Below are 17,290 nucleotides of genomic sequence, written 5' to 3'. Positions count from 1 at the left end.
AATGTTGGCTCAAGATAATAATAATAGTGTTCGCTGAACTGTTACTGTGTATGAAGCCCTAAACTGGCTGCTTCACATGTGTTTTCTCATTTAATCATCACAATTATAGAGTGGAAGAAAGACATATGACCATTGTCCCTATTGTAGAAACATGAGCACTGAATCTCGGGGAGGGGTAAAGTAACTGGTATGTGCTTCTCAGCTCATGGAAAGAAACACCTACTCCAGGGCCCTGACGTGTAGTATTATCTGTCAAGTGTGAGAGAATGAAGCCATGCAAGGTCCAACTTCCCATAGTGAGTGATAGATGAATCCTGTCCTCTAAGAATTTACAAAACAGTCTGATTTAAGTGCATATGTGTGTGTGTGTGTGAGCACAGTCTGGAAAGGGGGAGCTGTGAAGAATACACACATGTACAAATAAATCTCATCCAAGCCTGAATGAATTTGATATCAGAAGAGAGGAAAGAAGAATTTGGAGAACAACGAGGAATTCTAATCCCACTTGACTGGAGGAAGCCATTAAATTTATTTGAAAGGGTATAAACATATAGAATCCAGGTGAGAGGCTGTTGGTGGAATTTCAATTACTGGAAGTGAATAGAAAAACTTAATGCTCAAACACAAAGTGGTTTCCATGAGATTGGACTGTAACACTGCCAGAGAACAAAAAAGAAGGGGGGAGGGGAGATTTTAAATTTATTCCTGGGTTACTAATTATCTTTACTTCCACTTCTGAAATGAGTCAGTGTCATGTAAAAGATACTGGTAAAATGAGGCTGTAAAATTGCTCCCAACCTGACTACTTACTGTGCATTTGGGGGGCAACTTTCTCATCTACTCAGTGAGAGCTAAGTCAGATGACTTCTCAATCTAAGTTTTGGTAGCATCCCCTAAGTTGATACTGGGATGCACCATCTATGACAGAAACTAAATGAGTCTTTCATTAACCAAATTCCCTCGAGGAACTGGTTCCTTTAAAATAAACTATATTTGCTTGAATGGGTCATTGAATTTTGCAATAGCATTAATGTCAAGAGTTTGTTAGTTCTAAGAGGCAGAATGTAGCCTCCTTTTGGTATCTAGTGTTGACCTCGGCTGAGAGATTAAAAATGCAAGTAGAAGAGGCCGAGATCTCTGCCTGACACATAGGAGGCATCCAGTGATATATCAAGCAATAAATAGATGAGTACTGATTAAGAATTCCTGTTCTGCAGGCACTGCTTGAAATTAAATTTTGCCACAATCCACTAGCCTTTTAACTTACTAACCCATTTTTCTCAGATTCAACAATAAGTAAACAGTTATAATAATGGTACTTTATTGAATAGATTGCTGATCTGATTGAATAAGATCAGACAGGTAAATGATAAAAAAATGAGTGCAGAATAAAGCATTCATTAAGTGATATGAAGAAAGCAGAGAAATAGTCATGGTTGAATAAATGCAATTAGATCTCCAAGGAATGTGTTAATTTCACCAGAGAATAGTGAATGCATGTATATGAGACTACATGTAGGATATAATTTTTATTATTCAAAGACTATTTTTCTAATTCAATTAATAAATTCTGTGTATCTCCATGTGGTAATGGTCTGTAAACTCTAAATGCTACATTTGTTGCCAGCATTGGCTCTAGAAATTGGGAGAAACAATAGAAACTTCACATTGAGTTGGTGATTGATTCAGAAGGTATGTTTTGTTCATAATCTTCCATCATTTCTCCCATTTGTTTGGGAGAATTTTCTTCCCCTTTTTTTGTCTTCACTGATTGATACATTAAGGAGAGAAGATAAGGGATACTAACAGAAGTATCAAGTTTTCCTGAGTCACAATTGTACCTGGACCATTTGACTTCTGGAATAAGATATTATATACAATTATAGCAAAATATAATTAGCTTCTGAGGGTAGAGAGAATCTTAAAAATTACCCATGAATAAGGGACAAATGTCATTCTGGGGGTTTGTCATTTTCATTATTTAATAATAATATCTTCAAAGAAGACACTAATTTGCCCATCAGAGAACATTGTAGAAACTATTTACTTGGTTTTTAAAATGTAATCTTAAAAAATACTCAATATGCACAAGAGAAGGGGAGAAATAAACACAGATGCAAATGAAACAAACTGAATTGTGCTTTTTTTGGGTTCTCCTAGTCATTTTAGTAAATTCCTTCTAAGTATGCATTTAGAGCTTTTTATGTTCTGATTACATTCACCATTAAAACACTGGGTAAAAACTCCACCATTGCTACCATCATGGACTTGGAGGTTTATGCTAGCTGTAAGAAATAAGTTTGTAGAATTCTCTGGTTGCATGAAGAATGCTGTTTGCCACTGGCACTGCCAGTGCCAATAAAAGGAATTGGGAAGCATTATAATGAATTTTGTAGTTGAAACACAGAGGAAAAGAGACTAAACCAGAATTCTCCAGATTTTTCTTCATTCTCTATTATCTAGATCATCATCTCTATGAACTCACACTTGATTTTGAAAAATGGAACATAATCACAAAATATTTACAAATTTGCTCACTCTTGTCCTTGAACAGGACAGAAGGAATGTAAAGGAAGAATTCTTATTTCTACAAAAATCCACAAAGTGCATGATATAAGGATTTGTGGAGAATAAAGAAATGAACGAGACAATTTTCTTCCACTCAGAGTTTGCAGTATAGCAGGGGATTTCAACAAGTATCAACCTCAACAGAGAACAATCCTCACCAAGGCCCTTTCTGTCTCTGGGCTTCAGTTTTATCATCTGTAAAGAAGAATTTTAGACCCAGTGATCCCTAAGGGTCTTCCATTCCTTAGTGAATGCTTCTAGGATTATTGTTTTCCGGGCAAAAGACCCAGATATTCTGAGTAATTCCTATAAGACTGGGCATGTTTCTTTCCTGACATGACTTCAGGTTCTATGAAATCTCTGAGATGATGACTCTAAGAGAAAATTGATGATGGGTGATAATGATGGTGGTGGCAGTTATTATGTCTTCAGCACTTAAAATCAGCATCATGGTGCATTATTTAATTTATGTTGTTATTATTCACATTTTGACAAAGGAAGACAGAGTTTTACCCAGCGAGGATGTGCTGAAAAAGGATTCAAGGACAAATCTCTAAGTTTCACTTCTTAACTTTGATCTATATTGAAGGTACAAAACAAATGGCATCTCTAATATGTTTTGCCTGATTTTCTCAATCCCCTACATTTTTTTTTGGCACAGTACTTGATTGCTTCCTACCTTTTAAGCTCCTTAAATGCAGTGACTTTACTTTTCATTTCCTAAATGCCTAGTACATAAGAAGTTTTTGGTTTATGTTTGAGTATCAAATAGCTCTATCATGCTACAGTTTAAAAGAAGTCCTATGATGATTAAGATAGGCACAGCTTTTTAGAACTTATACCAGAATTAGACCTATATACCTTATAAGTCATGTATACATATGTGTATACTATAACTTGTCAATTCTACATATATGGATATCCCCTAAAGAAATATTTATATAGCTATACCAAAATACAAGTGATCATAGACGCATTATTTGTAGTACTGGACCCAAGTCTAAATAATACAAATTTCTCTCAGTAATAAAATATTACCTGTGTATTTCATACAACAGAAATATACACATGAATGAAAATTAACAAAGTGCCATTTATGATTTCTGCTAAAACAGAGAAAGCTGGAATGACCACTGTACCCATTTTTACCACACAAAATATGCCAGGTAGTCTGAAAACCACAACATTTATAAAACTCCTGCTTCAGAGCAAACAACTAACCAAGACTTGAGGTACATTTAGAGTCTTGATAAAGTGTTTGCCCTGGTAATCCTGGGAGGGGAACAGCAATAGCTATGGGAAAGGTTTCAAGCCCTGATTAGATCCTTTCCCATATATTCTCTTCAGAACAAAAGACTTGCATTCCTGGGAAAAGACAGTGAATTCTGTTAACATTCCTGCACTGATAAAGATCTATTGAGACTGGAAGAAAGAAAGAAAAAAAAAAAATAACAAAAAAACCGAACACAACTCTAGTTCTTTGGGAGAGGCTGGATCATTGAGACATAGTGTCTCCCTAAAACTGAGGCTGAATCAGAATACCAAATCACTCCCTGGCCCATGAACATTCATATAAAAAGTAATAGCCTATCGTAGGGAGAAAGACAAGAGAGACTTCTCTTACATACAGGCAAAAAGAGAAGACCCAAATCTGAGAAAAATCCTTTTGGCAAATATTCCCCACTGCAAAGCCGAGGTTACAGAGACATTTGAAAGTTGGGTACACTGCAGACAACCAAATTACAAAAGGAATAGCAAATTCATGATCACATACAAAGAGCCTAAGGGAAAAAAAAAACAAAACAAACAAACAAAAAAACACCTAGTTCCAGTCATAAATATATTATCCTAAGTCTTTACAAGCCTATGAAAGATGTCTGGTTTTCAGTGAAAACTTACAATGTATCAATATGTAAAGAAGCAAAATAACACAGTTAAGAGACAAAGCAACCAACAGACATAGACTCAAATAGAACACAGATGTTGGAATGATCAGGTAGTGAATTTAAAATATTTATTAATGTTAAAGGCTGTCATGAAAAGTTAGAACACACATGATCCCCAAAGACAGGCTCATTGTCACTTATGAGAAAAGAATGCAAATATCAGTAATGACAAACAGTAACAGAGAAAAAAATGCTTTCAATAGGCTGATGAGAAGGTTAAACAACTGGGAAAAGAATCATTAAACTTGAAGATAGGTCAACAGAAATTACACAAACAACAAAAAAAGAGTTGGAAACAACAGAACAGATGATCCAAGAGCTGTAGGACAATATCAAACATGCACATAGTTTGAATCCCAGGAGAAGAGAGAATGAAAATAGCAAAAAAATTGAAGGAAAAATGGCTGAGTATCTTCCAAAATTAAGGACAAACAACAAACTGCAGATCCAAGATATAAGGTCCAAAAAATTAAGGGATCACCAAGCAGGATGAATATAAAAATTAAAACTATAACTAAAATAGTAAAACAAAACAAAACAAAAGTCTATAAACTTAATGTGGTAAAAGGAAAAAAAAAAAACTTGAAACCAGTCCCTTGGCCAAGGGAAGCTTACCCATATAAGATATAATTTATAAAGATAATGAACAATACCATAGAATGTACAAACATTAAAATTTTATTAAAATAATACTGTAAACCACTATTGTGCCTATAAATTCAGCTACTTAAACAGATTAATTTCCTGAGAGGGAAACTGCTAAAGTTCACTTAGGAATAAATTATATTTGTAGATAAAAGTCTTCTAACAAAGAAAATTCCAGGTCCAGATGGTTTCACTGGCAAATTGTACTAAAAATCTAAGGAATAGTGCCAATTCCCACAAATTCTTGAATGATATAAAAAAGTGGGGAACATTTTCAACTTTATTTATGAAGCTAACATTTCATGATACCAAAATCATTCATTACAAGAAAGAAAACAATACACCAATCTCTTCCATGCAAAAATTTTCAACAAACTACTAGTAAAGTAAATCTAAGAATATGTAAAACAATTAATACAATATGACCATCTAGGGGTTGCTGTGGGAAAACAAAACTGACACAACATTTAAAAATTAATCAATACCATTCATACAACTGAAAAATATTTTCATATCAAATAATGCAGAAAGTCATTCGACAAATTTCAACACCCTTTCATGATTAAAGCTCTCAAAAAAAGGTATAGAAGGGTACTTACTCAACTTGATAAAGAACATTAACAATAAACACCTCACTTAATAGCAAAAAGATTAGATGTAAGACAACAATGTCCACTTTCACTATTTCTATTAAACATTGAGCAGAAGGCCGTAGCCAGTGCAATAGGACAAGAAACAGAAAACATATAGATTTGAAAAAAAGAAATGAAATCGTCCCAATTCACAGAAAACGTGATTTTCCAAGTGAAAATTAATAAATGAGTTTAACAAGGTCACAGGACATCTATACAGTAATAATGAACAGATGGATAGTTTTTTTTAATTATTTTTTTTAAGATTTAATTATTTATACAAGCACTAGGTACAGTCAGAAGTACGGGAGGGTGAGAGAATTCACCAGAGCTAGAGGGGAGAGCAGAGCAGGCAGACTGACGAAGTGATGAAGTACCCTGCTGAGGGGAGCAGCGGGCAGCAGAGGTCTGCCCGCCATGTGGGACCCTTGCCCGGTGGCCGGGGATTGAACCGGCACTACAGAAGCTGCAGGCAGCTTCGCAGCCCAGCGCTCAACCGCTGCACCACCGGGAAGACCCTGGATATTGTTTTTTTTTAAAGCAACATTAATAAAAGCACCAAGAACCATGAAATACCTTATTATAAATTATATGATATGTACAAAATTTTGATACTGTAAAACACTGATGAAAGAAATTAAAAATCTAAATAAGTAGAGAAATATACTGTATTCATGTTTTGTAAGACTCAAAATTAATATTATTATTATGCTATTTCTCCTCATACTGAGTGTCATTACAATTCCATTTAAATTCCCAGTAGGATATTTTTAATAAAAATTGACAAATTGTAAAATGTATACGGAAGTGCAAAGTAACTAGAGCAGTGAAAATAATTTTGAAAAAGCAGAATATATCACACTGCCCAATTTCTAGACTCACGTCAAAGCTATCATTGCTTAGAAAGTGTAGAAGAACAGACAGACTATAATGATTGAACAGAATAGAAAATCCAGAAGTAGTTCCATATCTGGTTCATATTATCCATTTAATTCATATGGTTCACAACCAACTTATTAGATATAACATATACTTAAGTTTCAACAAATGGTGCTGGAATATGATATAACCTTGATCCATAACTCTTATGCAAAAATTAACTCAAAATGATCAAAGATGTAACTGTAAAAGTTAAAACTATAAAACTTTTAGAAGAGAACGAATGAACTGTGGCTAAGCCAAAAGTCATAGAAGAACCAAACAAACATAATGTAGAACAAAAAATTCCTGGATAAAAGCATATTTAAAAAATAACATAAATACATAGCACTGTAACTCAGGTTAGTGGTCATCTTTGGTAACAAAGTAAGGGATAGTGTTGGGTTGGCCTGAGGGATATTTCTGAGGTAACATGAATTGCTAACATTTTCTATCTTCACAGGGTAATGATTTCAAAATTTTGTTTACTTTATGGTAGTGAGAAACTATACACTTATCATTTGTAAACTTTTATGTACACACATATATATAGTACACTAATAGCACTGCTTATTATTATCTTAAAAGACACTCATTGGGTTGCTCTATGAATGCCATTTAATATTCTTTTCCCTTTGAGACACAATTCTTCATATACAAAATAAGAAAGTTCAACCCAACCATCTTGGTGCCCTGTTTGAAAAAAAAAATGTACATTAATGAATGTTTCTTAGAATAAATTTAATTGATTTAATGCCATATTATTAGAAATGATGCACTAAATGACTTGCATTTCTATCACTACCTGTAACTTGTGTTGAAGACTTAAATTTCACACTGTATAAGTAAAAAAGCTCCCTAAATGAATTCTTTAATATTCTATAAGGTTCTGAAAGATCAGTGCTCTTTTCCCCAAGTTATGTCTCTGATATCTTTCGCTACGAAGTTTGCTCACTTCTCTATGGTTACTCTGAACCTTTCATGTTGCTCTAACTCTAAAGGCAAATTCCTGACTTAGGGTCTCTGGCACACACAACTATCCCTCTCTTTTTAAACTCATTGCTCAAAGATTATTGTCTCAAGAATTTGACCCTGATCTCTCCCCCAAAATATCCAATGTCCATCTGTGCTGAACTCTCAAATGCTCTTACTCTGCTTAATTTCCTTCCCATTGCATATACTACCTTCAGACATGTTACTTGATTTACTTTTGTATTAGATTTATTGTGAGTCTTCCCTTGCTAGAATGAAAGCACCAGGAAGGCAGAGGTTTCTATTGCTTTATTTGTACATCCAAAGACCCTGGAATATTTGCTGAAATAATTCAATTAATAATTATGAATTATGTCTAGACAACTAATTTTTTCAAAGGAAAAAAGACTTCTGAGTATTCAAGATTAAGTTACCTTATAGTAGAAATATCTATCACTTTAACATTTAAAAATTCTGTCTTGAATAAGTCTTTGAATAAGTCATTCAATAGATTGAATATAGTGAATAACATAATAATTATGATTTTAATGATTAAACTCATACAAAAGAGTTCTTTAGATGATTAGAAATTATGCCTTTCTTAAAAGAACCAGATTACAAAGTAACATTTAAGAGAATGCCCTCAGGCTACTACCTTGACCATTTAGAGTTATTCTCTCTCATTTCAGAGAGAATGAAAGAATGAGAGCCATCACTACATTTTTCTTTTTTATTTTCTTTTCCATTGAAACATAAAAAAATAAAGCTAAGAAAAAACAAGTCTATTTCTGGAGAGACGAGAACATCAACACTGGTCTATGTGATATGGGAATATGTGGGAAAAAAAAAAACATTTAATTCCTACAATTACTGTTCAAACTAACAAGTCTACTTCTAATACCATAATAAAGGACAAAAACTAGTTGGTTTATTCTTCAGCTATCCTTTAAGATTTTAAACTGTTTGCAAAATTTAAGAATATTCATTATACCCCCAACTCTACCTTAGTCAGGATGGCAGTGAATGCTTTAGCATCCTCATTGAAAGAAAGAATAGAGACTGAGAGAGGTTAAGAAGGTCTGCCCAAGATAAATCAAGAAAGAATGGTAAGTGGGGCAAAGAACACCACATCAGGAGTCCTGACACTAAGGATCTGGGTACCACTCTCCCATTATACAGCTGAGTGCTTGCAAGGATTCGGTCTCCACCTATTAAATTGAAAGTGTGGCCCAACTGTTAGTCACAGAAATCTGTGGGTACCAGATTCCTGCTGGGCTTTGAGTTAGCAGACAAACACATCTTCTGAGTTACATTAAGTAACAGATAATAAATAATCATCAAATAATAATAAATAAGCTCTGAATATGAATATTTTTAGTTGTAAACATGCTGACATTACTGTAAAGAATAAAATACATATTAGTATTAAAGTCTTAAGGAATTCATGATCTGTCAGCACTTTATGTATATCAACATATATTAACAATAGAGTTCATATTATTTAGGAGTTTGCAACAGACCAGGAACTTAGCATTTAGTCTCTAAGGGCTCTTTCAATTTGAATATGTGAAGTTGCAGTGCCTGAGACATCACATTATTACAAATTTAGGGCTCTGCTTCCCACAGCAGTATTTTTTTGAGATCTTTTTAGCCCCAGGAGCCTTTGTTTAATCTCAAGCCAAAAGTTTTGTATGAAATGCAGGTAAAAATTATTCTTCTCTCTTGAACAGGGTTTGTGTGAAGCTGGAATAGAGAAGCAGAAGGTAGGACACCGAAGGACATGCCCAACTCAGGACTCTCTCCAAGAAACCCACAGGGTTCTGTAGAATCACTTCAAAATAACCAGTGACCAAAGGTTTAAACTCACAGAACTACTGATAGACACATCAATAAGGAAAGCATGAACAACCCAACAAAAGCAATGGACAAAGTATGCGAAAAGACAAGGGATTACTCAGTATATAAAAAATGATGCTAAATGCACTTGAAATTATAAACATGCCAAATAACTCTGGAATCCCATTTTTAGACAACCTTTTGGGTAGAAATGGAAAAGTAAACCATGTTCAAGTTAGTGAGCGTATGTCTCCATGGCATGATTAGAAAGACAAAAGTAGATTCACATGTTTCATCATTTTCAGAAAGATACAAAGCTGATGTTGATAGAGGGGAAACGAAAAATGGGTGACAGAAGAAAATGTATACTAATGGTCTGTATATACACATATGCACATATATGTGTTTATGATGCATGAACATCTCTAGAAGTAGACATGCAGAGGGCCTCCCCGGTGGCGCAGCGGTTGAGCGCTGGGTTGTGAAGCTGCCCGCAGCCTCTGCAGCGCTGGTTCGATCCCGGGCCACCAGGCGAGGGTCCCACATGGCGCGCAGACCTCTCCTGCCACCCGCTGCTCCCCTCAGCAGTGTACTTCGTCAGTCAGTCTGTCTGCTCTGCTCTCCCCTCTGGCTCTGGTGAATTCTTTCATCCTCCCGCGCTTCTGACTATAACTAGTGCTTGTATAAATAAATAAATAAATCTTAAAAAAAAAGAAGTAGATATGCAGAATTGCTACTGGTAACTGCCTTTATGGAGAAGAGTTGAGAAGAATTTCACTTTTATATCAGACATTTTATGATGCATAACTTGATTTTTTCACTAGATGAATTACTTTTATAATTAAAAATTAGTAACACTGCATCATACTGCAAGATGCCTCTCAGTATATAAATTACTTGAATGAGAAAATTTAATCCTAAATTACATGTGAAGTATAAGGGAGTAATCGGAAACCCCACTTATGTACTTCTTTGCTGTAAAGTCTATAAAACCAAGGTGGCAGGCACACTTTATGGGAAGTAAAGTACTGACACATTCTGAAGGCAGAAAACAGTAAATGCTTTTAATGATGGAAAGAAAAATACTTTCAACAACAATAAAAAAAGGATTTAGCAGCATTCATAAAGAACTGTCTTTTTTCAAACATCAAGTCACTGTTAAAATAATTAATAGGGCAACGAGGATGTGAGAAGAGAAAACAGTGAGTCTTGAAGCCTGGGAGTCTGCAGTGGCCCTCATGTCAAGCTTCAACAACTCTTGTGAAAACTACCTCTGAGGGGAAAAAAAAAATGGATCAGCATACAAGCCAATAAAAAGAGGCTTAAAATTTTAAGTGGCTTTGTATCTGTTGCGAATATAAATCTTAAATGGGTATTTAAAGAATAATAACTGTTTCATTTCTATCTAAAGATAGAGGAAAAGGTTCAAAATAAAGACATTATTGACAGTGACAGGAGATGCAACCAGAGCTAAAAAAAATCTAACTGGTGGGGTGGAACCTTATACTTACTTATTTTTTAAGCTAAAGGTGGTGCTATAAAATTGGAACCTTCTTGCTGTGCCAGACTGAATGAAAACCTGTTAAAAGGCAGTTGACTAATTCTGGATTCTTTTTATTATTGAGAAGACTTGGCTTACATGGAAGGGGAAGAAGCAAAACAACTACACACATGTAGCTGAACTGGCAATTAAATAATTATTCATCACAAATAGTTAATCACCCTTTTAAGTGAAGAGGGTGGAACCCAAACTGCAGCTGTATTTTAAGACACTGAGCAAGAAAATTCACCAGCAAGTGACAGAGTTCATAAAACCTAAACATGTAGAGGCTTTACAGAGGTTGGAATCTCCCTATCTCTGGTATTATTCCCCTATGTTAGTCCACATCTTCTCTATTAGGGCTTCCCAGGTTTTCTTGAGTGTTTAAACCTAGTCAGCAAGTGGCAGGAGGGTCTCAGTGAAGTGTTTCTTGACACCAGGAACTATATCTTATATTTCTCTCACATTTCTGAGTGGTATTTTAAAGCAACTCTACCTTATACTTTAAGAGGTACATGAAAGAATGGAGTCTGCAGAGGTGAACACCTGGAGAGAGCTGAAGACCTGACCTTTGAGGAAAGATGGAATGAACTTGGGATGGATGTTTACCTGGCAGAGAAGGCAACTTAGAAGAGAGTTGAGGGTGAACAGACTTTATGATGTCCTTGGACAGGGTTAGATTTATGAGTTTCATTGTCTACTAGTAGATAACTCATTATAGAGAAAATATCAAGAAAGCAGTGTCAGGAATACAGGACCTGGAATCTAATGGCTTGAGTTTACATTCCAGTTTCCAGCTTGGACATATTGGACATATTTATTACTAAGCTTCTTTCTATTTTCTCCTCTATAAGATAAGAAGTATCTGAGCATCCATCCCATGGGATGAATGACTCCACATAAGTACTCACTGGACATTGTAATTATCATTATAATTTATTTTATATATCATGTCAACATTAATGTCAACCACGGCCATATAAATGTGAGCAGGGGAAGATATAAATGACTCTTCCTGAATATCAACCAGAAATAAAGTCCCACATCATGAGTTTTCTCATTTATTCCCTATGCAGGAGATATTTCCATTCTCCTGGTGAGGAATTTAGGAGGTTCAGTTAAGCTAAGAAACGTGGCCCAGGTTATAAATAAATGTTTTAATCATAGAGTTCAATTTGAACTCTGTTGTTACTGACTTTGGATATTTTTTCCCACTAGAAGGAGCTCTAGGAAACACAAACACAAGATAGGTCCTTCTTTGAAAAACTGCTCTTCCAGAGACTATAAGCCATATACATACAAATGTGTAAGTCCATAGTCAAGATTACCAATGTTGCAAAGTGAGCAGGAGAGTGAGGGATTGCTTCCAATTGGCGAGACAAAGGGAATCCTCAGGGATGAGGCAGCACAGGGAATGACCATAACAGATATAGATATAAAGCTGTGGGGGGAAGGGCACAGAAGGAACAAAAGCAGACAGCCAGACATGGGGTGACATCTTGTGGAATACAAAGCAGATCAGGATGGCTGGAATGTAGGATGTGTGAAAGGAGACTGGTTAATTGGGGTCACAGGCGAGATTTTGATCTCTTCAACTCCTCTCTCTAGAAGGCTAAAAGATGCCATGATTTTAATGTATAAGTGACATTCAATCTGTGGGAGGGAACATTCATTAGACAACATGGATATGATGGGCTGAACTATATGGGAAATATCTTACTATTAATTTTAATCATCGTGAAACTTAACCCTCTGTATGGCATGTATCCCATGTATATATTATCATACACAAGACGTACTGACTTGTAAATAAGGGAGGAAGCACGTTCAATCACTTGGCCATGGTTTTCTAGCAAATCCATGACAAAGACAGACTTCATGTTTTGTCACATTTTTGTCTTTCCCTGCCTTAAGTCACTGAAGATCATTATCATCAGTCCAAAGCCCAGTGTTGTGCTTATAAGGAAACTCGCTGGAGACAAGTCCCTCACACAGCTTTTCTACTCAGTGTGAAGAGTATAAAATCAACACTTTCTGATCAGAGCAGATTTTGCAGAGTTGGGAGTCTTGAGCTCCAATTTTAAAGTTAGGTCAAGTTTCAGAAAGAAAAGAAAGGTCATCTCAATGGGAAGAAAAGGAATGAAGAATGAAAGACCCAGTTCAATGAAAAAGAAAGTTTTCAAGATTATGGCATAGAGAGAGGTATAACTGGGTCTGTGTGAAAAATGGAAAGAAGACTGGACCAGGAATCAGCAGGCTGTAATGTAAACCCATTTCCGAAAATAACTGCTTGAAAGTTGCTGATAAGATGGAATTGGCTAGCAGAGGAAAGGTGTAGAAATAGGACTCCAAATCCGATGTGGTTTTCCACTAAATCATGTAGTAGAAGGTGAAGATGTGGCTCACATGTAGAAGAGGATAAACCTTCCACTCTTCAGGTTATGTATTTAACTAGGTCATGTTTCCTTCAAGCTCATCTTACTTTTAGTTCTAGGAAACAAAGAGGAGAGCTGGAGAGAGGCAGAATGCATGGTGTGTGGCTGAAAACCACAACACTTAAGAGAAAGGTTGGGCCATTCGCTTACTCATGGTGTTGCTTCCATACCTGCCCTGGTGCCAAAGAGCTTTCAGGAAAAGCCTGTGATGGATGAGTGGTGTTAGAAGTAATGAAATGGCTGGGCTTTTCTTTACTTTTGGGAGAAATGCCAAAATCCTCAATATGGCCTAAGTCCTTCATGGTTTATCTCTGAAAACTCATCGTGCATCAGGCTTCTCCTACACTCTGAGCTATAACCACACTGGCTTCCTTTCAGTTCCTCAAATCTGCACGTTCTACTGTCTGAGTGTCTAAGCTCCTACTCATTCCTCATAGTTCAGTGAAGCAGTACTTCCTCAGGAATGCTGTCTTGACCCCTCAGTCCAGGTCAGGTTCCTTTGTTTGAGTTCTGTTAAGACAGTACTCTTTCTTTAAAGAAAAATAATAAAATTTAAAAATCACATTCCATCCATAGCTCCCTTAATTGGACACAAACTCATTGAGGGCAGGTTGCTTGTCTGTACTGGTCACTGAATATCCAGTTGTTGTCAGGTCATAGGCGCTCAACTAAAATTTTTCAAATAACTGAACAAATATTTTTCTTCTTCATAAATAAGGAGGAGCTCAAGACAATTATCTACTTGGTGCAAACCGAACTATTTGGTAGTCATTATTTTAAATCAGACCAAAAGAGAAAACACATGTAGGAACAAAAGAAAATTATAATTTATAGTAAACATGTCTTTTACATACTTAGTTAACCTAAATAACACAAAAAGTTTGATTTGGAAAATTACAGCCAAGTTTTCTGATTTAGCTATGATGATGATGATGATGATGGTGGTGGTGGTGGTGGTGGTGGTGATGGTGGTGAACTCACAGCAGAGACCAGCTGGATGTACACCAAACCACTTCCTCTTCTTTTGGGGCACACGATGTATCTGCATTTCCAGGCATTCTGTGTAGCTGTAGCCAAGTGACTGAGTCCCAGTCAATAGAACATGAGTGGGTTAGGAAGGAACACTAGGTTACATTTTCCAGACTGGTTCATCACTCTACCACCGCCATCTCAAGAGATCTCAATGTTGTTTCTTCATTATCCATATGCAGAGTCTCTAGGCCAGAACCCCCAGACTCTACAGCATGGTGAATTTGGTGGATGGAATATGCCAGACAGAGTCTGTGTGTACCCAAATACTCTGGAAAGCACCTGCCACATGCCCAATCAGATTTTATTAGAAAAATAAACTGTTGTGCTAAATCACTGGGATTCAGGGGGTTTGTTTGCTATAGCAGTTAGTATTATATGTCCAAACTAAAAAGAATATTATATTAGCATGTATTAATTGTCATAAAATTCTTTCTTGTGCAGAGCCCCAAAGAATTTTCCCTAAGAATTATTCTTCAAACACTTAAAAGAATGGGTTTTTAAAAGGTCACTTTCTTTTATTTGTTCCTCTTTGTGTTCTAATAAGAATCTGGCTAAATGTACATTGGGAGCAAGAAAATATGTTGGTGGAGAATTACAGAATCACTTAAGTTATAGCTGCAGAATAGGCCAGAAAACATGAAAAGAATCTAAATTCACTTGTTATTCTGTTGATTCTTGGAGAGTGGTGATTATCTTCCCTACAAATGAACCATTAAAAGTCAGCCTTTTGTGTGATATTTGATTGTTAAATGATTAGAAGTAATATATTGCCAATGTCTGGGCCTTAATTTTAAAGCTGTTTTTATTGTTCCTGGGTGGGAGCTTGGGCATCAGACTTAAAATAGAGCAATCTCCTGGTGATTCTAATATGCAGCTAGATTTGAGAAACAGGAGATATCTCTGTCTAATCCATATTGGAATACTGCAGGAAATAAGATGCAGTATTATTTAGAAAGATACCTGCCAAAATAGTTGTTGAATTCATTGCCTAAAGAAAGAAAAACATCTTTTCTTCTCAAGGTTGTCACTAATTGTTTGAGGAATCTAGGTTGGGGGTTGATAAAATCTTGGGAAGAATATTGTGTTAAGGGTCAGGGTACCTGACTCTATCCCAACACCTGGAATACTTGGCCTCAGCACTTAAGGGTGCAAATTCTCCTGAAATGTTCTTTGACTGATACTGAACCTATTTAACAGGAGGCTAGAGAAGCTGCCCACCCATAGGGGGAGGGGCTTCCAAGAGGTCCTGGATACCCCTTTGCTAATTAATAAAGCTCACATCCTCCTCCCCTGTGAGTGCACACTTCACTTAAAGTGCTGATGGGTGGTGACTCTTGCTTCAGATCATTAGAGAAATGGTTGACTATATCCCTCCATCTGGGTCTCAATTTTACTTCCAGTGCAGTGAGAAAAGGAGACTTGACTAGTTATCTTTATCATCTCTCCTTTCTTAATGATTTCTAAATAAAAAGAAACTTCTCTGTGGCTCTGCCTGCTGCCTGACAGCCCCTCTGGAGCTAACAGCCGCCACAGCTGGGCTTCCTGTGCTGTGGACCAGCGCCCACCAGAGGGACTAGAGGTTCACTCATTTGTGGTCCCTGGCCCTGACTCTTCCTGTCTTCGGAAGCCTCAAGATGTTATTGCATCGTCTCTTTAAAAATCTTCCCTTGTGCCAAAAAAGTGAGGGAATTTTAAACTAAACTTCACATTGTCTTTGCCTCACACTCTCCACACGGCTGATGCTGGAAGGCAGTGTCACAAGTATCCAGAGGTCGTATTATCAGGGTGGGTGGCTGCACAGAGGAGCTCACTTTCAATTTATTTCTGATTTCAACATAGGTTAATAGTGAGTGGGGAAGAAGAGGGACATGGCAATCTATTTTTGCTTCCTCTTTGTCATTTCTTCTCTGTCTAGAGTCAGCTGGGTAGGCTTGTTTACTCTTAGAGAAATCTGTGCACTTCTACATGGTTTCTAATACCCTGAACTGTGCCACAGAAGTAATTTCTGTCATAGCAACAGTTGCCCTTTGGAAGAAGAGGGAGGGAGAAAGCCTAAAACTTTGCCAGTGAAAGTTTGAATTCTTGTCAAAAGACTTATTGAGAGGTTTACTGAAACCCTCAACAGAAAGGTAGGGTTCAGGGCCTCATTTCTCACAGTAGCCAAACTGGTCATGCCCAGCACAATCTGGGGTGAAGGCAGAGAGCTTGCATTAAGTGGGAGGAAGTAGAGTTACTATGGGTTGTTCCCAAAAGCCGTAAGTGTTGACTGGCCTGTGCTGAATGCATCTGACTGGAGGAGAAACTAGGAAAGATGGAAAATAATTCTCAAAGGAAGAACCAGTCCGGGAATAATATTCTATTCCTTCTCTGTTAAATGCAATCTTGAAAGGTATTAAGTAGTTAAAATCCAATCCTCTCCTAAAATCTATGAGAATAAGATACACAAGATTAGGCTGCACACAGCCTAAGTTTGGGCTGAGGGAGCAGAACAAGGGGAAGGCAGTTGGAAGAATCATGGTATAAGGAGCAAAAGCAGTGTGCTGGGGGGCTCAATAAATTCTGGGACTGTCTTGTCTAGAGCTCATTCATTCAGTGTACACTAACAGAACAGCTGCCATGTGCCAGGTCATGGCAGGGCACATAAAGTATAATTTATTCAATATTACAGAAGTACTGAAACTTTCCCCATGCAGATTAGCAAAACCCAAATCCATACCAACAAATAAAGGGTAGCTATGAAGGGAGACCCACAGAGCACTCTGAGTA

At 36.6% G+C, this 17,290-nt stretch overlaps 1 protein-coding gene across 4 annotated transcripts in view; it reads right to left on the bottom strand.

Moving 5' to 3' along the window:
• LPP (LIM domain containing preferred translocation partner in lipoma) overlaps positions 1-17,290 on the bottom strand; it is a 640,196-nt gene that overhangs the window by 72,773 nt on the left and 550,133 nt on the right. Inside the window, exon 12 of one of the 4 annotated variants that reach the window (XM_054700434.1) lies at positions 10,781-10,790. The exons of the other annotated variants lie outside the window; for them this stretch is intronic. The gene's annotated coding sequence lies outside the window, so the exon portion shown is untranslated. Of the gene's footprint in view, positions 1-10,780; positions 10,791-17,290 lie in introns of those variants that run through there. 4 annotated transcript variants of the gene reach the window in all.

Source organism: Talpa occidentalis, unplaced genomic scaffold, assembly GCF_014898055.3.
Source record: "Talpa occidentalis isolate TD23 unplaced genomic scaffold, MPIMG_talOcc4v2.1 talOcc4.4, whole genome shotgun sequence".
NCBI classification, from domain to species: Eukaryota; Metazoa; Chordata; class Mammalia; order Eulipotyphla; family Talpidae; genus Talpa; species Talpa occidentalis.
This window is presented reverse-complemented; position numbering and strand designations above follow the sequence as displayed.